The 26,573-nt window shown below is 35.1% G+C and overlaps 1 long non-coding RNA gene across 3 annotated transcripts in view; it reads left to right on the plus strand.

Moving 5' to 3' along the window:
- Positions 1-26,573, plus strand: part of LOC123000848 (uncharacterized) — a 273,953-nt gene that overhangs the window by 4,414 nt on the left and 242,966 nt on the right. For all 3 annotated transcript variants that reach the window (XR_006409192.3, XR_008957722.1, XR_008957721.1), the window contains exon 2: positions 16,228-16,333. This is a non-coding gene — a long non-coding RNA (uncharacterized LOC123000848). The remainder of the gene's footprint in view (positions 1-16,227; positions 16,334-26,573) is intronic.

Consider the following 26,573-nt stretch of genomic DNA (forward strand, 5'->3'; position numbering starts at 1 on the left):
CCTCTCCAGAGGGTCACGAGAGATTCAAAAACAGGCCAATCTGGAAAACTGAGAGGCCTTATGACTTTAAGGAATGAAGGCAATGAGGAGTCATTTAAGGCTTTTGAACATAGCAGTAACAGGATGCACCTGATGCTTAGGGAATTATCACAGCTAGAGTATCAGAGGTTATTTTTGCAGTATAGGGTTTTCCAAGTAAGAAGAGATTGGCACTTAAACTAGAAAAATAAAAAAGGAGTAGATCTAAGAGATATTATTAAAGAAAAAAACAAGAGAATTTTGTGACTAATTTCACTTGGGGGGGGGAGAGAGAGCAGTAGAGGATAAATTGTATGAATCCATAATTCTACTACTCTGAGGTTTTAAATCTAATTTTGGGAACAATCAAATGATGTCATTGGGAGAAACAGAGGCCAGTTTACTCTTGAGTCACCAAAGCAAAGAATATTATTTATTTTTCATTTTAACTATACAGTTTATTGAAAGAGTATCTATTATACTGAATATACTTTTTTCCCCAAAGAATGCACATGCATGCCCATCAGTTGGAAAAATACCATACGGATGAATCGGAAGAACACTAAGAGCATTCACATTTTCTCTGAAATCCGGCTGTTTAAACATTATATTCAAAAAAAGTTATTGTGACCTACTGATCTAATAGGTTAAAAAACTGTCCAGCCTATGTTTTATGTGGTATGCTCTACCTTTTCTTAGGCAGAAAATAAATTTTCTGATAAATAGTAAAGTTCTCTGCAAGAAAAGAATCAATTTAAGAGATACATATTTTCCATAGCAACTTCTTACTAGATATGTTTCCTGAGGCAAGGGAAACAAAGCAAAAATAAACTATTGGTACTTCATCAAAATGAAAAGCTTTTGCATGGCAAAGGAAACAATCAACAAAACTAAAAAGCAACCTATGGAATTGGAGAAGATATTTGTAAATGACATATCTGCTAAAGGGTTAGTATCCAAAATATATAAAGAACTTATAAGACTCAACACCCCAAAAACAAATAATCCAATTAAAAATAGACATGAATAGACATTTTTCCAAAGAAGACATACAGATGGCCAACAGACACATGAAAAGATACTCAGCATCATTGATTATTAGGAAAATGCAAATCAAAACTACAATGAGATTATCACCTCACACCTGTCACAGTGGCTAAAATCAACAAAACAAGAAACAATAGGTGTTGGCAAGGATGTGGAGAAAGGGGAACCCTCTTGCACAGTTGGTGGCAATGTAAACTTGTGCAGCCACTCTGGAAAACAGTTTGGAAGTGTCTGAGGAGAAAGTTAAAAATAGAACTACCCTATGATCCAGCAATTGCACTACTAGGCATTTACTCAAAGAATACAAAAATACTAATTCAGAGGGATACATGCACCCCCATGTTTATAGCAGCATTGTCTACAGTAGCCAAACTATGGAAACAGCCCAAGAGTCCATTGATTGATGAATGGATAAAGAAGATATGTGGTATATACACACAATGGAATATTACTCAGCCATAAAAAGGAATGAAAACTTGCCATTTTCAATAACATGGATGGAGCTAGAGAGTATTTTGCTAAGCAAAACCAGTCAGTCAAAGAAAAACAAATACCATATGATTTCACTCATATGTGGAACTTAAACAAAACAAATGAGCACATGGAAGAAATGAGAGTGAGAAACCAAGAAACAGACTCAACTATAGAGAACAAACTGATGGTTACCGGAAGGGAAGTGGGTGGAGGGATGGGTAAATTAGGTGATGGGGATTAAGGAGGGCACTTGTGATGCGCACTGGGTGATGTATGTAAATGTTGAATCACTGTATTGTACACCTGAAACTAATATAACACTGTATGTTAGTTAACTAACTGGAATTTAAATAAAAACTTAAAAAAGTAAAAGATACATATTTTATGGTACTGAGACAATGAGAAAAAGTAAAGTGCCAAAACACATTTTCCCTCCATCCCCATTACAACAAGAAAAAACTTACTTTATTCACATATTAATAATAATGTTTTACATTGATGATATGTATACAAAGTGCTAGCCTAAGGTATTTGTGAATGATTAAGTTTTAAATTCAATCTAACATCAATGTTTATAAATGGAAGCCTGACAAATACTTAGCTATCCACTTTAATTCAGCTTTAAGTCTAATTGTTGATAAAACAAATTGATGAGCAAGGAAGAACTGGAAATGTTTCTACAATAATTTTTACTCCTGGGAAGTCAAGCAAAAGTTACCTCATTTTTGTGAAAAGGTTTAGAGTAGAAAATCAGTGCCCCTACTTCAATATTTATATTAGAAACTTTAATTAATACTACATAATCAAGAAGACAATTTTTCTTAATACTTAAAAATCTTCACACTTATGAGAAACAAAATTAAAAATAAAACAAGATGAAATGGTTATGTTTTTCTTTGCATTTTTAACTACATGGAACACTTTCTATAAATCTATTATTTTGATTTGTTATAGAATTATGTTAGAAGTTAGACTGACAATGAGCTCTCTGTATTTGGTCTGTGATAGAGTCTCATTCACTATAGCATAGTATATTGAAAATTTAGCCTTAAATAATATATTGGAATACCTAGCTTTGGATTTACCAATTGGATCCAATTTGAATAACTTTAGTGGTTTTATATGACAATTTGGCAATAAACTTTTTATAGGGAATGAAATTATTATGTAATAGCCAAATTTTACATAATACTATTTGCATTTTTATTATAATAGTTAAATTGTTTTCCTCATACAAATCTCTAAGTATTTTTAAAGTATTATTACCAACAATTGCAGATTTTATGCATATTTTTAAGAATCTCTTAAGAGTTCCTAAAAATTAGAAAAATTTGGATCTATCTTCATGCTAGATGTACCATAATGGTCCAGAATAATGTATTATAAGAGTTATAAAGCCACAGACATATATTTAATACCAATGCTCTTAATCTATTAACAGTTAATATGTTAATCCAAGGGGAACATGCAAATAAAATTATTGCACTTTTGGTCATGCTCAGTGTCTCTAACCACTTGTCAGAAACATGAAAATGTAACTTGGCTATCAGGCAAGCAAAATAAAGTAGAATATTAAAGTAATTCTGCTTGCAATAATTTTTTGACTTTCTTTTCTTTTGGCTAAGTTTTCCTAAAGTTCCATTTGAAAATCCTACTCCTCACTGATTTGCTTCAGTAATTATGCTCTTTTCAATTCAATGTTAACTTCCTCATGCTTCCTGGTATAGTTTTCAATTATTTTTTATATATGGATTCTTTCCTGAACATATACATTTGAAGTTTACATATCATTTTATTCATGAGCATATTGTAACTAGTGAGCTTTCCTGAATCTTGCTGCAAGGCAAGGACTCTATGACTATTTCTAGCTAACAAAGTGTAAATGACAGTGGTATCTGTCACTTGTGGGTTGGGAAATTTAAGAACTCGCTAGGGAACTCTGTTACCTCTTTCCTGGGTCAAGAAACCATGAAGGTCTCATGTTAAGATGTCTGCACTTCAGAATAAAAGGGACCTGAATTCTTGAGCCACTGGATATAGGAGAACCTCTACCAACCCACGCTGGGTATGTAATAAATAAAAAATAAATCTCTAATGCGTTAAGCAGTTGGCATTTGAGATTTCTCTTCATGGCAGCTCACATATGCTTCCCTATCCCTAGTTTCTAACTGTCTAAATTATCAGTTTCTTATCTACTATATAGTAACTGCTTCAAATAGGTAAATAATAATTATGTTTTTGGAAAACTTGTTTAAGATAACTATTAGAATGAAACGTCCATCTTATCTATTTTATTTTATAGATTGGATTAAAGTTCATTTACACATTTATTCATTAATTCAGGAAATTATTTGTTGTGTGTCTACTATGTGCCAGAAACTGTCTATCTTGAGTCCTGGTAATATAGCAATAAATGAAAGTGATAAAAAAAAAATCTATTCTCATGAATCTTAAATTCTACTATTAGAGATAGATAATAAATAATATAACTACATCAAATACATATGCTAAGGAGAAAAAAAAAATAGAGAATAGTGATGAGATGGTATTGTTGGCTTAAATTTTAGAATGAGTGACCAAAGTAGGTGTCACTGAGAAAGTGACTTTTGAATAAAGGCCTACAGGAAGTGGGGGAACTAGCCTTGTGGATAACTGAGGGAAAAGCTCCAGGCAGAAGAAGTAGCATGTGTAAATGTGTGGGTATTTCTGAGCTGTATGAGAAACAAGGAAGCCAGTGCTACTAAAGCAGTGGAAGTGGAGGGAGAGAAGAGAGAGACCAGGAGTTGACACAGGGAGGTAATAGGGACCCATATCATTTAAGGCCTTGAAAATCTCTGTGAGGATTTGGCTTTTATTCTGAGATGAGGGACATTGGAGGATTTTGATCAGGGGAGTGACATGTTATGAATGAGATTTTAATAGGATCAACTCAGGGGTTATGTTGAGAATAGACTGAAGAATGATAACATTGAAACAGGAAGACCTGGAGAAGCCCAATGGAAACAATCCAGGTGAGAGATGCTTTTGGCTTTCACCAAGGTGGTAATAGTGGTGGAATGGAGAAGCGATGATTCTGAATATATTTTTGGAATTAGAGATCATAGGGTTTGTTATCAAACTAGCAGTTGCCATTAACCAAGATGGGGAAAACTACAGGAGGAACAGTTTCAGGGGAGTGTCATAGAGCTGTTTGGGTGTGTTAAGTTTGGGTTGCCAATTAAATATCTAAGTGTAGATGCCAAGACTCTTGAAAATATGGGCCAATAATTCATGGGGGAGTCCAGGTAGAAAACATAAATTTGGAAGTTGTCAACATAAATACATGCTATTCTAAGCCATAAACTGGATGACACCATCACTATAATGATTGAATAGAGACTAAGTTCAAAGACTGAGGCCAGAAACATACTAACATTTAAAAGTCACATATGAAGGGGGGGAAAAAAAAGGACGTTGAGAAGGAGTGGCCAAAAAAGTAGGAGAAAATCTACGTTAAAACAAAAGAAAATTTTGAGGAGAGAATGACTAACCATGTTAAATCCTGCTGATTAATGAAATAGGATGAAGTCTGAGGAATGACTATTGGATTTAGCAAAGTGAAGGTCATTGCTGACGTTGGTAATGGTTTCTGTGCAGTGACAATAATGGGGCCTAATTTAGTGGATCAAGAGAAAATGGGAAGGAAGAAATAGAAGACCGGGAAGCATAGATTCTTTCAGAGAATTTTGTCATAAAACTGGAGGTAAGATATAGGTGAGCTAGATGAAGGAACTGGGTCTAGGTGGTTTTATTTTTTTCGTTTTTAAATATTGTTGAAATGGGATACCTGGGTGTCTCAGTCGGTTAAGAATCTGCATTCAGCTCAGGTCACGATCCCAGGGTCCTGGGATGGAGTCAGGCATTGGGCTCCCTGCTCAGTGGGGAGCCTCCTTCTCCCTCTCCCTCTGTCCACTGTTCTCCCTGCTTGTGCGCTCTCAATCTCTGACAAATAAATAAAATCTTAAAAAATAAAAATAATAAATAAAGTTGAAATGGAAACTGCTTGTATGCTGATGAATGATCCAATGGGAAGGGAAAAATGGAGAATGCAAAGGAAAAAGAAAATTGCTAGAGTCAATCACTGGTATGTAAGTGGGAGGGTTGCCTTACTTATGAGCATTTAGAGTTCATCCACAGTAACAGTATGGAGAATACTTAGGGGTGGTTTTTGGAAGTTCTGTTTTATTCCTTCTGTATTCTCACTGAAGTAGGAAGCAAAGTCATGAGCTGGGTGCAAAGAAATTGGAATAGGTTTTGAGGGTGTAGGGAGAATGATTATCTAAGATAGTAGGTGAAAAAATAGATTAGATAACTATATTTCTTATATTTAAGGGTCCACTTAAGTTTTGTCATCACAATAAAGCAGTCAGCATAATTGTGTATTTTTTCCAACCAGTTTCATCTTCAGGGGTACTGGCGTAGAGTTGGTGGGAAGTTTTGGTTTTAACCAAGGTTTTTTTTTTGTCAAGCAAGTGGGTAGAATTAAGGGAAAGGTTTATTATAATAATTTACCATAAATTTAAGGTGGATAGTGAAGAAAGGACATGAGGTTAATAAGGAGCAGTGACAAATTGCTAGGATAAATGGATTGAAAGTTTGGATGAAGTCCGAAGTTTGTTAGAGATGGGTGTCAGAAGGAGTGAGCTGGAAAGATAAAAATGATAGTAGAAAGGAGGTGTGTTAAATTGAGATGGAGAGTTTGTTGTTATGGAAAATGTCAAGGTCAAGGGTGTGACCTTGGTACTGCATAGCTTCTATAGGGTGGAGAACAAGATCATTGGCTAACTGAGGTCAAGGATTTGAGAGATCAAGGTACTGACTTCTATGTAGGACTTGAAATTGCCAAGAAGATGTACAGGTGTGGAATTGGAATCAGTGAGTCGGGGGCTAACTTTCCAAAAAAAGAGGTGAAGTTCATTGGGGGGCCTTAGATGACTGCGAAGGTAAGGATACTGGTCTGGAAGCAGCAATGAGGAGCAAAAAAGACATCTACTTCATTTCTAGGCCCAGAGGCAGAAGGGGTGTGGAAAAGAACCCGTTACTTGAACAGTTGTAGAAGCAGTGCCGTGGGGGAGCCAAATTTCCATGGAGACAAGTAGGAAACGAGATTTTTCATGAAAGTCGTTTGTTATAAACTTTAAAAGCTATTTGCTGATGATTGACCCTGAGATCTAGAAGGTTAAAACTTAAAAGATGGATATGGTTAGGAGAATCAGTCAGAAGAGACACAGGCCACCGCTGTCAGGGGATTTGTCCTGGGCCAATAGGGATATAAAGTGGCATAATGCCATTCGCCCTGGCATTCCAAAGTCAGTAATAGCAAGGTTGTGATGGTAACCCATCAGATTTGCCTCAATTGTCTGTCTTAGGTTATGTTGCTTGTTCATCTGTTTCTACGCTGAACAGTAAGAATTCTGCTAATCAGCTAAGTAGAGCAAAAACAACTGAAGCAACCACTGTTTGGAAAATGACTTTTTGAAAGTGTCATGTTTAGAAATCCAGAAGTAATTTTCAAACACAAGACACCTGGGGAAGTGCTGGGGGTGTCATCTTTACTTTTTGTCACTAACTTTTTTCTTTTTTTTAAGATTTACTTATTTATTTGAGAGAGAGAGATATCAGGAGTGGGAGGGAGGGGCAGAGGGAGAGGGAAAGAAGCAAACTCCCCACTGAGTGGGGAGCTTGTGCAGGGTTGATCCCAAGGACCTTGAGATCACGACCTGAGCCAAAATCAAGAGTCAGACACTTAACTGACTGAGCCACCCAGGCACCCTGGTACTCGCTTTTAACTTAATAGTTACTCTGTTCTCATTCTTAGTCTGCTACAACCTTATTTTTCTTGCTGTACTCTAGTATCTAATTTAGTGTTCCATTAATTTTGACGTATTTTCCTCTGTAATCATTCTGACATATTTCTAGTTCTTAAGATATCCTCATCTAAAATAATTCATTAGTAAGCACCAATTATTTTTATTTACTTCTTATTTTATCTATAGTAAAATTTGCTGCCTTGATGTACAGTTCTTTGAGTTTTGACCATTCCAAGGAAATATGTAAACACTATCACAGTCAATATATAGAATAGTTTAATCATTCCTAAAAATTCACTCATGCTGCCCTTTGTATTAAACCTCTTCCCCATCCCTAATCCATAGCAACCACTGATCTGTTCTGTGTCCCTATAGCTTTGACTTTTCCAGAATGGAAATCTAATCAGAATATCATTGGTCCTTATTCATGACAGAAATTACATTCATCCAATTATTTAAGACAGACACTTGAAAATCATCCTAAGCAATTCCCTCTTTGGACTCGACATCTAATCAGTTATATCTTCCTTAATATTTCTGGAATTCCTTCCTCCACTTCGGTAAGCTGAGAGAAGTTAGAAAGGGAAGTTACTGGAGTTTCACCTTTTAATAAGTGTGGGTTTGAAATTGATGGTCATTATTCCTTAGCTTTATTTGGAGCTTTTCCTTAGAAAACATATTTTATTAATCTCTTTTGTAGGGTTATATTAGTGTTACAAGAGTGAGTTGAGAAGGTTTGGGACAAAAAGCGTAAATGTAGGCTCTAGCTTTCATTTGGAAAGGAGTGTACAAAGGAAATAATTTGATAAAGTGAAAATATTTTCCTGGGATGTGTGATGTTAACACAGTATTGGTTAAGTTGGAAATTGAGAGAGATTCTGATTATCTAGTCCATTAGGATTTAAAACAACCGATGGATTTTTTTTCTACTTCCTCACCATTCATCTTATGCTCTCCTATCTAGAGTATTCAACAATTCCTTTACAAACATGCTATTTCATATCTTTTTCTTGATTTTCCTTCTGAGCATCAAAATGAGGCTTAGCTAGATAGCTGTCTTTAACAGTATCTGAAGTATGTGTTTTTATTTTTAAACTTTATAAATGTGACAAACATTTATTATGAGAATAATTGAATTTTCATTCTGTTTTGAGAATTGTTTGGAGTTTGCTACAATATTCCTACATGATATACCATACTGAATAAATTCCTCATTGAGAGATTGACAATAACCCTTTCCTGTGTAACTAAACTGTGTGCACCAGCCCACGCTGCTTTATCCTCCACGTATTTTGTGGAATATTAGTGTGAACCTTACTATGAGCAAGATGAGTGCCTCTTACACTGGATTTTGAACTTTCTTTCTTTATAATTCATGTGTGAAGGCCTTGGTCTTGCAGAAAATGGAGATTTCTCTGAGGAGAGGAATAGAAGAGCAAGAACAAAACATAGAAACTAAAATAGGAACAACACATGTATACACATAAATAGAGAATGTTTCCTATAACTGATTGATTAAATTCTCACACTTAACATGAAGCTTTAATAACTATGGGGACTATGTTGTCAAGTAAAGGAATTCTAAACTTGGGGGATAAAACTTTTTTTTTTATCAGATAGGGGATCCAAAAAGAATGAAGATGATTGGTGTTATAGTGGCTAATAAAAAAGGCTCCTTAAGCAGGTGAAATGACTTAGGGTTAAGGACAATTAGATTTTGAATGTGTAAGACTGCTAGAAAGCCCACAAATCCTCTAATGCTCAAGGACCTATCCACACTACAGATCTTTGGTTCAGAGCACTTTTTATTGGCGGACAAGTATAGAAGACTCTTTGCTTTAAGTATTTCCCACTTGAATGCTCCAGTCTATTTCAGACTTGAGTCAACTCTGAGTTAAGCTGCCTGCCTCAACTGGTGCTTATTCCTGACTCTTACCAGACTTTCTGACATTCACTCATATCAATCTCAGTTTGGTACCTTTTGAAGTATTGTCTGCTTCTATAATGGACCTCCATTGTTGCACGTACAGGTTCCCATTCTCTAGTATGAAACTAGCTCATTCGTTAACTAAGTAAAACATACTGTCTTACATGTTCTTCTTGTTTTCTACTGTATATCAATTCCAGAATTGGTTAATTAAGTTTTAGAATGAGATTTACTCTGAATACAGCAAAAATTAACAGTAGAGCAGTTGTTCGCTATGTAGCACAGTGTAATTTTTCTATCAACCCTTTCTACATTCTCAAATAGAGTAGACCGGGGGAAAAAATAGTCCTGACAGGTGAAAACCCTACATGGCAATTTTAGTGGTTCACATCTTGGTTTTCCTACCAGCTTATTTTTGAACAGGTCGGTTATTAACTTTTCTAGTCCTGATTTTATGTATTTTTGAATGATAGAATTGGGTTAGATCTGCTGATGCCAGAATATAGATAGCAACAGACTCCTGTCTCCAAACAAAGATGTACACTGGAGTGAAATGTACAAAGTAAACCAAATTCCCTCTGGTTAAAGTTTGGGGAGTGGACTGGAAAACTTGCACCCCCTGAAAGAAGCCTTTGGAAGAGTTAATTTTGAAAACTTGTTCTCCATGATATGTAGTGTTACTTGCACTTGTGACAATCCACGAGTACGAGTTGTATTGAGAGTATATGAAGATTTAATTCAGACAATCTATCTTAAAATTTGAGTATTATAGGGAGATAGGAAGGAAGAGCAAGATCATTAAAGGAAGGTTTACATTTAGGTTTTTCTTTTAGCCTAGTGTTTGGCTAAAGTTTTAGCCTAGATTTGGCTCACCATTTATTTAGGGATCAAAAATAGGCAACTTATGGCATCAGCTGTTTGAGTCTTTGAACCTGTAGGTATAACCCTAATTCTAACCCTTAAACAGCTACTTGAACCTTTGAATAAATGGCCGAGGAGAGAAGGGAAAAGACAATGAGGGAGAATAGCGAGAGGTTCAATAGTGGGATAAAGTTGTGAGTACAGACTGCCCACATCCTCCACCTCCACAGTCTTCACCGTGGCTGTTGGTGAGAGGGTTTCTCTTTTAATTTTCCTATTTAATTTCCTATCAAGTATGAAGCTTACTTATTTCAGTTCTGTTCATCAAACACTCATGGAGGACCTATTCTGTGGCAGTCACTCTGCTGGGTAGCAGAGATACAAAGATAAATACCAGGTACTCGTAATCCTTTGAACAGGTTATTTCAAATGCTGTTTTGAGAAATTGCAGTTGATGGAGCAGAGAGGGATTAAAAATTGGTGTGCCTTTTTTCCCCCCCTGAAAATATTGGTTTAGAAAAACAGAAGGAAAAAACATTCAGGAAAAATATATGTAAATACGTTTGTATTCAAGTGGTGCAGCTGAGTTATCCTGTTTTCTAATCTTTGAGACCTTAATTTCTGTATTTGTGTTACAGAGTATTGAGTTTCCTTTCTCACGTCTATTATATTAGGAAAGAAATGAGAGATGAATGGGCCAGATAGGAAGTAAAGAGGAGATAGCAAGTGTGTATATTAAAGGTTAATGGGAAAGAAGATAGGAGATTAAGTTAGAATTGAGAGGAAGTGGTAGTAGAGTACTGAGAAGGAAATTGAATGGGACTAACATATGTTAAGAAAAAAAGAAGAGAAAGGAGACACAGGGAGCAACCAGAAGAGAAAAGAAATATAAGCACATATTTAAGGAATTTTTCAAAGGAGAAATCTTCAGTCAGTTTTTGTTTGCAGCCAATCTTGAATGCTACTGAAAATTTCGATTTCAGCTTGCAACTCTGGTACAATGTCACTGCTAGTATGTAGGAGGCCAGCTTTTGGGGAGGACTGAAAAACAAGACGGTGTTATTTCATTGTAGGATGCAACATGCATGTACCTGGTGAAATGCTATTTAAATATATTATAGATAATAAAATATAAACAAATATGTAATATTTGTGTAATTATATTATACTTAAAATATTAATCGGCAAAAGTCTTAAAACATTTCTGTGTCCTTGCTGATACTATGTATTAACAATGTGCTGTTAATCTCCTGATATGGGAATGATTTAATAACAGAAGAGCTTATTTCTGGCTCCAGGTTTTGCAATAGCTGTAGTCAAAGACTAGGAGCCTCTGCACCCCTAAAGTATAAAATTGAGAACAATCCAAAATTAAAAACAAAGCATAAAATAGATCCCCCACTCCGGGAAATGTGCACAAGTGAGCTGTCTCTTAATTTCAACCAGCAATTCATATGAAGGGAATGTAACTGACTTAATTGTATTACACCTAGGAGACATGAGGTAATGGTGCTTTTGATGGATGAACATAAAGGAGACTGGAAAGTAGGTCTGTATCAGTGCCTTTGCAGCATTACTCAGGGAACAAGGAAGGGGCCCTGAGGAAAGGGGCCAGGGCTCAGTGCTCATGACAGCCAGGGCACTGTAGCATTGTTCCTAGCATCCCATCAGGCTGAGTGATGTGATCCACTAACACAGCTCCCTTGCTGGACAGCAAGTTCATTGAACAGAAAGCCTGGTCCAGACTGTGAGTGCAGCTCTTAAAAACTTTCACACTGAGCTTTAACCTCTCTCACTTCATGTTCATGTCTGCAAAACTGGGATAATAATAGTAACAATTTCATAAAGTTGTTACGACGATGACGTTCATTAATAAACTAAAGTGCTTAGTGCCTGGTGCGAAGTATCAAATAACAATTAGCTAAAATATAAACTCTATAAAAGCATGGCTTTCCCCCCCATCTAGTTCATTGCTTTATCTTCAACACCTACTTTATAATAAGTGGCCAATAAGATTTGTTGAAAGGATGAACAAATTTGATAGCTTATGTAGTCTTTTAAAGGTGAGATAATGAAACAGAAAATAGTATTTTGGCCTACTTAGCATTTTTATACTGTATTAGAAAGTAATATATTAGTATTCTGTCATATGCTTTAAGTCTCTTAAAACATTAGATACATTGCATCAGTAAACCAGGACCTGATCTGTCTTGGAAAATTGATAATATACAGTTTCCGAACCTGTGAAAATGAGAAGTCAGTTAGACCAAGACAATTAACGCAATGATTGAGAGAACCTGGAACCTCAGATCCAGCATTTACCACCTCTGTTTTTTTGGCTGTTACCTAATCTCTCATACGTTTACACATCTATAATATTGGGATAGCAATCATAATTAGAGTGTTCTTTTCGAGAATAAACCAGGATAACTTATATCAAGTGCTTTCCAGATATGTAGTATATAATAAGCCCTAAAAAATATACTCTCAAACATAATATTAATTCATTTCCTAATCCAACCAACATTTACTGATGTCCTTGTCGTGTCAGGTATACAAAAAAACAAGCCAGAGGGGCACCTTGGTGGCTCAGTTGGTTAAGCATCCAATTTTTGATCTTAGCTCAGATCTTGATCTCAGGGTTGTTCAAGCCCTGTATTGGGGTCCACACTTAGCATGGAGCCTACTTAAAATAAATAAACAAACAAACAGACAAAAAACCCAAGTAAGATATGGTTCCTATTCCCAAGAATTTCCAGGGTGGTAATGTCAGGGGACAAATGGAAAGACGATTATCAAATAGTGGAAGGGCTCTCAAAGAGATAAAACAGGGAATTTTAGGAGGTTACAGAAATGGAAGCTGAATTACATTTATATAAAATGGCTTGAATAGCTATATATTTTGAAATTTCAATATTGTCAAATTCCACATTATAATAAGATTAATGTTTATTAATGAATAAACTAATTAATTCATTTGGTCATGAAGCACTTAACACAGGCCTAATATGTGTGAGGCCAAGGACAAGATATACCATCTGATTTAATCTTTGTAATGTGAGGATGCTCTGTTATTTTCTCCACTTTTTACAGATAAGGAAACTCTCAGGGAAAATGAAAATATGCCTCAAGTCAGTACATCCAGCAAATGGCAGAGTTGCAGTGTCAAACCAAATCTATTGCCTCCAGAGCCCCCTGCATTCAGCTTTAGTAGAACTAGTCATTAAAATTGCATCTGTTGTTTTTAGTAGGATTTTTGTCTAATATACATTGTCTGCAAGAATTGTGCTACCTCTTTAACCTGGGATATCCTTTTCCATAAAGGATTAAGAATGAGCATTTTCTTTTGTTTTAGTAACTATTTTCTAGTTTACTGATATTTTATAAATTGTTAATGTAATTTCTGGGATGTTTATGTAGAACATCCTTCTATAGTATTATTCATCAGAATCCCTTTCAAAAACTTAAGATTTAGCTTTTAGCTGGTTGTGTGTTATTTCTTAAACATTTACTAATAATTTTCATTTCCTTAGCCAGAGGTTAAAGTAATTAACAAAACCTGCTCTTTTTTAATAGGTCAAATGTTTTTCCTATTGAACAGAGATTTTTATCTAAAATGATGACTTACTCTAAAGTCATATTGCTATTAGGGAGCACCAATATAGTTTCGGTTTTAGTGTCAGGGAAAAAACACCGAAATAGTACGTGAACATGGAGTCTGAGATTTGAGGGTGTTGGCAATGAAACTTTGAAGTAGGTTTAAAAACTCATCTGTGTTTTTTTGTTTTGTAAGACTTAAGATATGAACTTCCTTCAGATCAAAGCCGAAGCTTTGGAATAGGGTTAAAACTCAAGCATCATTTTCTGTTTCATGATATTATCTTATATTTCTGTTCTGTTTCTACAATTTCACTTCTTTTTTTTAATACATCAGGCAAAAAGCATTGATAATTACAAATTTTGTTCTGTTTTTGTAACTCATGAGGTTATGTTTACTTATTTTCAGTTACTTCTCAGAATATGATCTTCAGAGAAGTACATGCTGGTTTTTAGGTGTTCCCTCATAGTTATTGAAAAGATATCTGGGCCTGGCTTTGCTGTATATATGTCCCTATTTATGATTGGAGGATGGGTAGAACTCTGCACATTTTCTATCCAGGGAAGAGGCTGAACAATTATGAGGCTTTGATTAATACTATTGATGCTTTAATGGCCCATTTTATATCCTGAACACGGGGGGGAAATACGTTCCCTTCTGTAAAGACTGTGGTTCTTATGATTCACTTAGCATAGATAGAAAAAAGCATGAAAGATCTCTTGTCTCACAAGAAGAAATGGGTGGCCGTATAATGCCAGTTGCATATATTACTGAACTGTTACAGAGGAGAGGAAATTACCCAGTCAGAATAGATATGTCTCTGTAGCCTTGTATCCGCATTCTAATAGCCACAGAGTTTATCTTAGTCTGAATGGAGCTCTAAGTTATTAATTGTTTTAATGATTTCATTGATTTCTGTTAATCTAGGTAATGTGCCTTACTAAATTCGGTAGTTTATTTTGCTTTTCAATTAACCTTTTACTTTTGTTATATCATTTTTTATTAAAAACAAATGTTTTATCTGCATTTTAATGATATGCCTATCTTAGCATATTATGAATTATATTTGGCTATCTGTACTGCAATTTTCCTGAATACTTTAGGATAATGGCAAGCCGTAGGGCTCAGCATTTTATTGCAGGTTATCATTGGAACAAAACATTTTAAAAGTTACTTGAATAAATTCTAGAATCTTTTATGTATAACCAAAATATATATTTTAAGGAATTTTTTGTATTTTTAGAATACAACCATGAAAGAAATGTGATGCTTACTTGGCTTTTACTTTTCCAGGGTAGGAAATAATAATTTCAACTTAAATACAAGTTATTTTAATTTTGTTCAATTAATAGTTACAAAAATATATTATAAACTCTTTGAAAATTTAAAACACTATTTAATAATAGTACATTCCAAAAGAAAGACTACTGTATGTGTATACTTCCTGTGTTAATAAAATATTTCACTGGCTTATATAGATTCATTGGTATTCAAATACAATCTGCCTAATGAAGGTCTTAATTTACTTTGTCAGTTGTAAAGTTATCTGTTGTTTGTAAAAACATTCGTGAAATGGCCCCACGTGATGCTGAAGCAGGTTCTCTATTCTTCATTCCTGGGGAGTCACATTCACACATAACTTTTGTACCAATTAAAAACTGTTAATGACAAAACATTGTAATTGATTAGTCTTTGTATGTTTACAGCTCACTTTAATTGCTGAAAAACGCCATTTGTCAGTTTCATGTTCTATTGACAATGCTATTGATTTATCTGAATTTGGCTTTGTCTTGTCTCTCGTACATAAAACTCACATATGCAGTTCAAATGGGAAATGACTGTATTGATTTCCTTAACTTGAGCCCAAATGCTAAAGATTTTTGGATAAGCTTTCTCATTACTTAAGCCAAAATCAATAAGAAAGAGCATCTTTTAATGAAAGAGCAGTTTGAGCAACGTACTTCAGAAATAGGGTCCTGTTCATTCTTTGCTTTACAAATCGATCTCCTAGGTTCCTTAAGTGAGGTCCAATTGGTTGACATTGTGGTTTGTCTTTGTGTGTAAACTTGCAGCTTCAGAAAAGAGAAGATGAGCTACAGAGACAGAGGAAAGAAACTCTCTCCCTGAGAAAGAAGAGTTCACTACCAAGTGTATAATCCAGTGTTGAAATGCAACACAATTTACAAATATACCAGATAATTATTACATCTATTAAGTACATGCTTATATTTTATGATTGCACAATACTTTGTTTCTTCACTGATATCTTTTGAATATTGATCTTATTTTAACATTTGGTTTTATTTCAGAAAGCTTCTGCTCATTGCTGCAGTTTATATTTATATAATGCAAAATAATTCACTGAAACGTCAGGCCATTTCTAAAATAACTTTTTGTTAAGTGATCTTTTAATCTTCATTGTTTTTCATTGTTACATTTCCTATTTTCTGCAGGAAAACAAACACGGGAGGTGAGCTACAGAAATAAAATGCCCATGCTGAGGAACAGCGAAATGAACTGAACATATAAAACAAGTTATATGGACAGGCCAAACGTCAGGTACTGTACTATGATATCATTAACTTCCGTGAACTACATAAATTAAGCTGATTATGCCTTCACTTAATTAACTGAGAATGACCTATTGATGTATAGGCCGAGTTAGCTAGAGACCGCTTGCTGCACTGTACTTAATTTATTGGTTTTCAATTAGTTCTTCTCTTGCCTGTGATTGTTGAGAAAAAAATGTCCATTTACATCTATGTTCTGGTAGTGTGGTTTTATGCACCGTGAGTTTCTCTTTAAAATTCTATCCTGAGTAGTATTTTTTCTTTGCCAACAATATCGAGGTAGTTTTAAATATTTTTTTCTCATTGTTACATATAATTTGGTTCCTGGAATAAAAGAAATATACAGATGAATTCATCTTGTTAGTGTTGTGATATTATCAAATTATCTTTATAAAAGATCCCTTATGTTCATTTCAAAAACTATTTTGCTTTAATTACATTTTGGAAATTAATTTTTACCAATTTACTGTTGAACTATACTTTTGTAGAGCAATCTCAGTGAAGAAAGTTCTTTGGTAAACCTTCAGATTTTTTTAGACTTTTCTCTAAAATCTTGAGTTTTTTTTGAAGTGGAAAAATTATAGTATGAATGGTCACTTACAATTTCTTGTGGTAAGTAGGACTAATGTATATGAGAATACCTTCAGACAAAAATTTATTCTTCACATTTTGACCTTGTATATACTGATTTTGTGAGGGCTGGTGAACCTCACTATGTTGCCCTCTATTATGTAGCTTTTATAATCCACTAATCAGGGGTGCCTGGGTGGCTCAGTCATTAAGCTTCTGCCTTCGGCTCAGAGAGTGATCCCAGGGTCCTGGGATCGAGCCCCATATCGGGCTCCTGTGTTGGGAGCCTGCTTCTTCCTCTCCCACTCCCCCTGCTTGTGTTCCCTCTCTCTCTGGCTGTCTCTCTGTCAAATAAATAAATAAAATCTTTAAAAAAAATAATAATCCACTAATCAAAAGATATTTATTAGAACATTCTTATGTTCTCAGTATCTAAACCTTAGAGCATTTCACTAGGGATTGGCAGTCTGATTTTAGGTATTATAATTATTTTAATAACTTATTATTGATAGTTAACTGTAATAGAGTCAGTCAAATTATGAAAGTAAACTAAATGTAAAGATGTATGTGACTCTGCTTTGGCAGTTTGCTTTATCTCTCCTAAATTCAGATCTGTATCTGAGAATGGAGTTAATAATGGAACTTAGACTCAGGACCTTTTGAGGTACTTGCCAACTCTTCCATATATGTGGAATAAGTATTACTTGTTCTGAAAGTTCAGAGAGCTGAATATTTCTGTGGGTTGGAGTAATCAGGGATGTGTTAAAGATTTAATTGCTCCTACAAGACATACACAGGTAACATTGTAGTTGATAATCCATGTTAAAATTTCATGCAGAATTTAATTAATACTGTAGGAGCTTGTGGGCATATGAGGATTTAACATTCTCGTTATTTGTGAATAACCCTGAAAACTCATAAAGAGTTGTAATGTGTGCATCACAAATTTGAATCTCATACCCTGTGCACATACCATAGCATTGGGAGAATAATTTAGCAGCTGTATTCAAAGAGGCATTGTTGTTTTCTACTCATTTTCATATATGCAATGATATATGCAGTGACTGGCCAACTTAAACTCCTAGCCATATTTTCTTTAAATTTAAGAGAGAAAGTGTTTAATGTTACAGAATTTGTGAATTAGGGGGTCCACAAAGGGCTCAGAATCTTGTTTGGAAATATCAAATGCCTATTATTTCTTGAAAATCAAATGTAGATTTCTGTGACAGAGGGGAATAAAACTTTGGTTTTGGGAAGACTATATTTGAAACTCACTTTTAGTTTTATAATTCATGGTATTTCAATTGGACACTAAAGTGGAGAGGTTATGTATGGTGTGTGTGTGTGTGTGTGTGTGTGTGTGAGAGAGAGAGAGTGTGTATCTGAGAGAGAGAGAGAGAGAGAGAAACCGACAGACAGACTGAAGTGTTCAGGGTCAGGCTAAAGTTTTGAATTGGAGATGTAAATTAGGAAATTGTTAACACACCAATTGTATTAAAGCCAAGAGAAGTGGTAATATGACCAAGAAATAAATGTTAAAATAAAAGGGAGTCAAGGAGAAAGAAGGCTTGTTGGTATTCCAACATTAAGAGGTCAAGGATATGAAAAACCAGGAAAGGAATTGGACAGCCAGTGATAATAAGAAATCCAGGAGAGTCAGAAGATTTCAATCCAAGTAAAGAAAGTGTTTTAAGGAGAGGGAAGTGATCACCTGTGTTAAATGCTGCTTATAGTCAGTAAGATGAGAACTAAAAATTAACTGTTAAGCTTAGCTACTTAGGTCATTGGCAGTCTTGACAAAAATAATTTTAGCGTCCTGGTGGGTGTACGTTTATTCTGATTGTAATGGTCAGCATAGTAGAAAAAATGATAATGCAGAAAATAAACAGGATCATTGCTGGAACAATGCCTTGAGAATGAAAGAGCTGATAGGATCTACTAGAAAAATGGAAAGTTTGGCCATAGTTGAGAACATGAGCAAATCTTTCCAAGCAGTATGAAAGAGGGTGGGTGGACACAGACACAGTGGATAAGTGGATGTGATGGTCTTGAGCTATTGAATTTTCCAGTGAAAGACGAAGTAAGATCAGTTTAAAGTAAGGATGGGGAAGGAAGTGGTGGAGGGTTGAAAAGTGAGAAGAAGGGATGAAATCTTTTTTTTGGACTGTAGAGGAGGAAATTGGCCATAAAAAGTAAGCCAGAGTGCTTAAAATAGTCAGCTCTATTCTAATTGCAAGTTTATCTGATCCAAATTTGCTCATACCAACAAGTCTATCATTCTAACATTTAACTTTCTACATTGAAATTGCTCAGTTTCTGTGTATTCACTAGATTATGCGCAGCTTGAAGGCAAGGTGTATATTTGATTCATTTTTCTATTTATGACATCTAAGCACAGTCTCTAGAAGAAGTGTGAAATTAAGAAACGTTTGATAGATGAATGAATAATCTATGTCATATATTGTATGTTGTGCTAAAGGCATATAAACAGAAGTATTTGTATTGGGAAATTTGATGCTAGATATCATTTCATATTTAAATTGAACTATCACTTTTTAAGTCCAGTAATTTTTTTTTTTAACTTCAGGTGCATTGCTGAGTTAATCATTCTCCTTAGTTCATGATGCATTATCACTATTGGTTCATAAAGGCCCCATAAAGGCCTCTCTCTCCTTATAATTTTTATTTAATTTTTTAATAGAAAATTATTTTCATTTCTACAAGGATTATATGAGAATATGGCTTGCCAGCAAGGACTGTGATAAGTCTTTTGGCTTTTGACAGTCTTGTAGATAAAATATTGTATCTCTTTATACTCATTATAGTTTTAATTTTAATTTCTATAATCTAAATGAAATTGAATATCTTCTCATATGTTTAAAGACTATTTATATTTTTTCTATGCGTTATGTTCATATCTGATCTTTCCAAAACTATGGTCATTTAGTTTCTTGACATTCTTTTCTCCAATGAGAATGTCTTATATTGCAATAACTTTTCCAATAATGGCAAACCTTGCATAATCTCACATTTACTCATGACCTCATATTCTTCTCCTTTTTTCTGAATTTTAAGCCCGGTAAGCTTTGTTTTGAAATATTCTCATTACTTGCAACTATTTGCATTAGTTCATCCTATTTAATAGGAGAGAAACTCTAACCTCATTATTTACACATTTACTAAAGCAGGTGAGTATTTATACTTTCTATTCCATCTAATATTGCTTAAGTGGAAATATTTTCTGAAGGTTCTAAGGTTCTTGATATTTTTTCCTTACATTAAAGGTTTAATTTGATATTTCTCTGTGGGTTAGCATCCTTTTACTATGAAGTATGGGTATCCTGCCACCAGGAACAACCAACCAGCTTAGCAAACAGAATAATTGGTACCATTCTTTTCACATACACAAAAGTAAGTTAAAACAGGGTAGAGCTTTTATCATCAATTGATTCTTAGAAGTCCTTTCTTGATATTTCAGCCCCAAGGCTTATATCAAAGTTGTTTCCTTCAATGTGGAAACTTCAAGCTTCCAATTCACCAGTCTGCAAACCCTGAGCATCAAAGCAGACCTGCCCTGTGATCCACAGCTAAGCACTTACTTTCTTGAAGTGATGCTTAGTGCTCTGATTTACCATCAAGATCTGAAGGTGCTGTTATGGGAAGATAAATTAGGGAACCAGACGATTAAACCCTTTGGCCTCCACTGAGATCTTCCTGAGCAGGAGCACTTGTCTCCAATTCCTCTTTGACCTGTTATTGTTTCCATATGGCGGCCACTGCTCAGGATTCTCACTTGACTTACACACGATTCCTGGGAGATTGACATGTGTGAGGATCCTGATTGCTTCAAACAGTAGTTGTTGAGAGTCCATGTAAACCAGAGGGTCTATACCACTGTATATTCTCTTCTCTTTAGCTACCATTTTATTTAATGCCAGAACTCATGTTCTTTTCTGCTATTCTGACCATTAAAACTGTAATTTATGTTTAAAAATTCTGTGGTAGTTTCTCATTTTAATCTGTCAGGCTGATAGCTTTATAGTTTCCTTACTTAGAGAAGTCATAATTTTAAAATAGTTATCATCATCATCTGCATTCTTATTCTAAATTGACATATAAACAAGAGGAAAACCAAATGATGTTTAATTTATTGATATTGCCTACCTATCCTTATTCAACTTTCCTCATGTGTCATGTGTTATATCTGTGTTCCTCTATCACTGTGTGATACATACAAGAAACTCTATTACTCACCTTATTGTTCTGCCTGACAAATGACTTAAAATATAGGGTGGAAATGTTAGATCTTTGTTGTTTTAAATGTGTTAATTAGTACTGGAGGGTGAGGGGAAACCATTCCTTAGATCCTTTCACAGCTGATCTTCTAGTCATGTCAGTTACCCTATAAATGTCTTAAATCCATTTCTTTATCTTTCTCCCACTACTTGATTCAGGTCTTCAGCATCCCCTCTTTCTCCCATTGGTCTCATCCTCTTCTATTTACCCTCTTGTTGCTAGATTAGACTTAAAATGTACACACATATGAACATGCAAAAATCTGATCAGATTAGTCCTCTGCCTAAAATCCTTTTATATTCCCAGTGAACTTGAATTTCTTTTCAAACTAAAGCCACTGGGGGTAGGCAAAAAAGAAGCTAACTCAAATCATGCGTTGAATCTCTCATGTCCAATCGACTCTAACAAGTCTGCCTAATTTTGGATTTATTAGGAACAGCTAAAATTGTATTTAAAGAAAAAGTCACCATTCACTGTGAAATGCTGTATAGTGAACATCTTCCAAATGTCAGTGTCTTACAATGACAAACATTTACTTTTCCTGTTAATAGGTCTTTGGATTGGTTGAGGTGGTTTTGCTGCAGGTACTTCTGGTTTCCTTCACATGACTTTCTTTCTGGTATGAGTGGCTGTTTGTAGCCTTCTTCATGAAGCATGCAGAAGCAACAGAGACAGGTCAAACAATACGAGCATATTTCATTTTGAATTTCTTTTTGTGTATGCTATAAGAAAGTGGTCCAGTTTCATTCTTCTGCATGTCGCTATCCAGTTTTCCCAACACCAGTTGTTGAAGAGACTGTCTTCTTTTTCTGTTGGATGTTCTTTCCCGCTTTGTCAAAGATTAGTTGACCACAGAGTTGAGGGTCCATTTCCGGGTTCTCTATTCTGTTTCTTTGATCTATGTGTCTATTTTTGTGCCATTACCATACTGTCTTGATGACTACAGCTTTGTAATAGAGCTTGAAGTCTGGAATTTTGATGTCTCCCACTTTGCTTTTCTTTTTCAAGGTTGCTTTGGCTATGTGGGGTCTTTTGTGATTCCATACAGATTTTAAAATTGTTTGTTCTAGCTCTGTGAAAAATGCTAGGGTTATTTTGATTGGGATTGCATTGAATGTGTAGATTGCTTAATATAGTGTAGACATTTTAAAAATATTCGTTCTTCCAGTCCATGAGCCTGGACTGTTTTTCCATTTCTTTATGTCTTCTTCAATTTCCTTCATAAATGTTCAATAGTTTTCATCATACAGATCTTTTATCTTTTTGGTTAGGTTTATTGCCAGGTATCTTATGGTTTTTGGTGCAATTGTAAATGGAATCAATTCCTTGATTTCTCTTTCTGCTGTTTCATTATTGGTGTATAGAAATGCAACAGATTTCTGTACATTGATTTTATATCCTGTGACTTTGCTGAATTCATGTATATTCTAGCAGTTTTTTGGTGGAGTCTTTTGGGTTTTGTACATAGAGTATCATGTCATATTCAAATAGTGAAAGTTTGACATCTTCCTTGACAATTTTGATGACTTTTATTTCTTTTTGTTGTTTGATTGCTGAGGCTAGGAATTCCAGTACTATATTGAACAATGGTGGTGACAGTAGACATCCCTGTCATGTTCCTGACCTTAGGGAAAAGCTTTCAGTTTTTCCCCATTGAGGGTGATATTGGCTGTGGGTCTTTTGTATGTGGCCTTTATAATGTTGAGACATGTTCCTTCTATCCCTACTTTCTTGAGGGTTTGTATCAAGAAAGGATGCTGTATTTTATCAAATGCTTTTTCTGCATCTATTGAAAGGATCGTATGACTCTTTTTTTTTTTTTAAAGATTTTATTTATTTATTTGACAGAGAGAGACAGCCAGCGAGAGAGGGAACACAAGCAGGGGGAGTGGGAGAGGAAGAAGCAGGCTCCTAGTGAGGAGCCCGATGCGGGGCTCGATCCCAGATAGCTGGGATCACGCCCTGAGCCGAAGGCAGACACTTAACAACTGCGCCACCCAGATGCCCCGAAAGGATCGTATGACTCTTATCCTTTCTTTTATTAATGTGGTGCATCACATTGATTGATTTGAGGGTATTGAACCACCCCTGCAGCCCAGGAATAAATCCCTCTTGATCATGGTGAATAATCCTTTTAATGTACTGTTGGATTCAATTAACTGGTACCTTATTGAGAATTTTTGCATCCATGTTCATCAGGGATATTGGCTTGTAATTCTCTTTTGTAGGAGGGTCCTTGTCTGGTTTTGGGACTGAGGTAATGCTGGCCTCATAGAATCAGTTTGGAAGTTTTCCTTCCATTTCTATTTTGTGGAACAGCTTCAGAAGAATAGGTGTTAATTTTCTTTCAGTGTTTGGTAAATTCCCCCTGGAAGCCATCTGGCCCAGGACTCTTGTTTGTTGGGAGATTTTTGATTAGTGATTCAATTTCTTTGCTGGTTATGGGTCTGTTCAAATTTTCTGTTTCTTTCTGTTTCAGTTTTGGTAGTTTATATGTTTCTAGGAATTTATACATTTTTTTCCTAGATTGCCCAATTTGCTGGCATATGATTTTTCATGATATTCTCTTACAATTGTTTGTATTTCTGCTGTGTTGGTTGTAATCTCTCCTCTCTCATTCGTGATTTTATTTATTTGGGTCCTTTCTCTTTTCTTTTTGATAAGTCTGGCTAAGGGTATCAGTTTATCAATTTTGTTAATTCTTTCAAAGAATCAGCTTCTAGTCTTATTGATCCCTTCTTTTTTTTTAAAATATATCTATCATTTATTTCTGCTCTAATCTTAATTATTTCCCTTCTTCTGCTGGTTTTAGGCTCTATTTTGTTCTTTTTCCAACTCCTTTGGGTGTAAGTTTAGGTTGTGTATTTGAGACTTTTCTTAGTTCTTTAGGAAGGCCTTTATTTCAGTATACTTCCCTCTTATGACCGCCTTTGCTGCATCCCAAAGGTTTTGGACTGTTGTGTTTCCATTTTTATTTGCTTCCATATGTTTTTAAATTTCTTCTTTAATTTCCTGGTTAGTCCATTCATTCTTCAGTAGGATGTTCTTTAATTCCATGTATTTGTGGTCTTTCCAATTTTTTTTCTTCTAGTTGACTTCAAGTTTCATAGTGCTGTGGTCTGAAAATATGCATGGTATGATCTCAGTCTTTTTGTACTGGTTGAGGACAGATTTGTGACTCAGTATGTGACCTATTCTAGAGAATGTTCCATATGCACTCAAAAAGAATGTGTATTCTGCTGCTTTAGGATAAAATGCTCTGAATATGTCTGTTAAGTCCTTCTGTTCCAGTGTGTCATTCAAAGCCGTTGTTTCCTTGTTGATCTTCTGCTTAGATGATCTGTCTATTCTGTGAGTGGGGTGTTCAAGTCCCCTACTATCGTATTATTATCAATGAGTTTCTTTAAGTTTCTTATTAATTGATTTATATATTTGGGTGCTCCCAAATTGGGGGCATAAGTATTTACAATTGTTAGGTCTTCTTGTTAGATAGCCCCCTTTATTATGATATAGTGCCCTTCATTTCTTCTTACAGTCTTTGGTTTTAAACTCTAGTTTGTCTGATATAAGTATGGCTACTCCAGCTTTCTTTTGATGTCTGTTAGCGTAATAGATGGTTCTCCACCCCATCACTTTCAGTGTGGAGGTGTCTTTGGGTCTCAAATGAGTCTCTTGTAAGCAGTATATCAGTGGGTCTTGATTTTTTTTTTTAATCTATTCTGATACTGTATGTCTTTTGATTGGAGCACTAGGTCCATTTACATTCAGAGTAATTATTGATAGATACGAATTTAGTGCCATTGTATTACCCGTAAAGTCACTGTTCCTGTAGATTGTCTCTATTCCTTTCTAGTCGTTGTTACTTTTGTCTCTCTCCTCCTTAAAGGGTCCCCTTTAGTATTTCTTGCAGAGCTGGTTTAGTGTTCACGAACTCCTTTACTTTTTGCTTCTCTTGGAAACTGTCTATCTCTCCTTCTATTCTGAATGATAGTTTTGATGGATAAAGTATTCGTGGCTGCATATTTTTCCCATTTAGCACATTGACTGTATTATGCCACTGTCTTCTGGCCTGTTAAGTTTCTGTGGATGGATCTGCTACTTCCTTATGTGTCTGCCCTTGTAGGTTAAGGACCTTTTGTTCTTAGGTGCTTTCAGAATTCTCTCTTTATCTTTGAACTTTGCAGGTTTCATTATGATATGTTTTGGTGTTGACCTGTTTTCTTTTAGTTTGAGGGGAGTTTTCTGTACCTCTTGGACTTGAATACCTGTTTCCTTCCTAGATTAAGGAAGTTCTCAGCTATAATTTGTTCTAAGAAAACTTCTGCCCCCTTTTCCTGCTCTTCTTTTTCTAGGACTCCTATGATACAGATATTGTTTCACTTTCTGGAATTGCTGAGTTCCCTAAGTCTACCTTCACCATCTAATAATTTTCTTTCCCTCTTCTTTAAAGCTTCATTATTTTCCATAATTTTATATCCCATATCACCTGTTTAATCCTCTGCTTTTTCCATCCTCATTATGATTACATCCAGTTGGTTTTGCATCCCAGTTACAGCATTTTTTATTTTGGCCTACCTAGTTTTTAGGTCTTTTATCTCAGCAGCCAGGGTTTCTCTGGTATCTTTAATGCTTCTTTCAAGCTCAGCTAGTATTCTTATGACTATTGTTCTAAATCCTTGTTCAGATATATTGCTTATATATGTTTTGAGAAAATTACTGGCTGTGATTTCTTCTTAATCTTTCTTTTGGGGAGAATTTCTCTGTATTGTCATTATGTCTAGGTTTCTGTCTGTCACATATTATGAACACTTGTTATGTTTCCTGCTCCTGAGAGTAGTACTTTTATTAGGAACGGGTCATACAGTGCCCAGGGCCTGGTTCTTCAGGAAGTGTATCTGGTGTGTGCTGTGTGCATTCTGCTATTGTGTTTTGGCTGCTCTTTCCCACAGGTCAATCCTCTACACAGTTCCTTCTTGCTTGCAATGGGGAGTATTTGGACCTTTAACTAGGTGTGCTTTGATTTGTTTGTTAAGATAAGCCTGATTTAAAAAAAAAGTTCTGATCCAAGAAAAGTTAAAAGGAAAAGGAACAAAAAACCAAATAGACAAACAAACAAACAAAAAATCTATAAGCCCGATTCTAAAGAATAAGAAGGAATGAAGGAAAAAAGAAAAGAAAAAGAAAAAAAAAAAAAAGAAGCAGCCTGATCCAAAAAATGAGAAAGGGAAACCAGCCAACCAACCAAACAACAAACAAAAAACTATAGATAAATTAATTAATCAATTAATTAAATTAAGTTTAAAAAAAAAAGTAAAGAAAAAAAGCCTGGTCCTATTTCCACCAGAACTAAAGCTGACACTTTG

The sequence above is a fragment of the Ursus arctos genome, unplaced genomic scaffold (genome assembly GCF_023065955.2).
Source record: "Ursus arctos isolate Adak ecotype North America unplaced genomic scaffold, UrsArc2.0 scaffold_6, whole genome shotgun sequence".
Classification (NCBI taxonomy): domain Eukaryota; kingdom Metazoa; phylum Chordata; class Mammalia; order Carnivora; family Ursidae; genus Ursus; species Ursus arctos.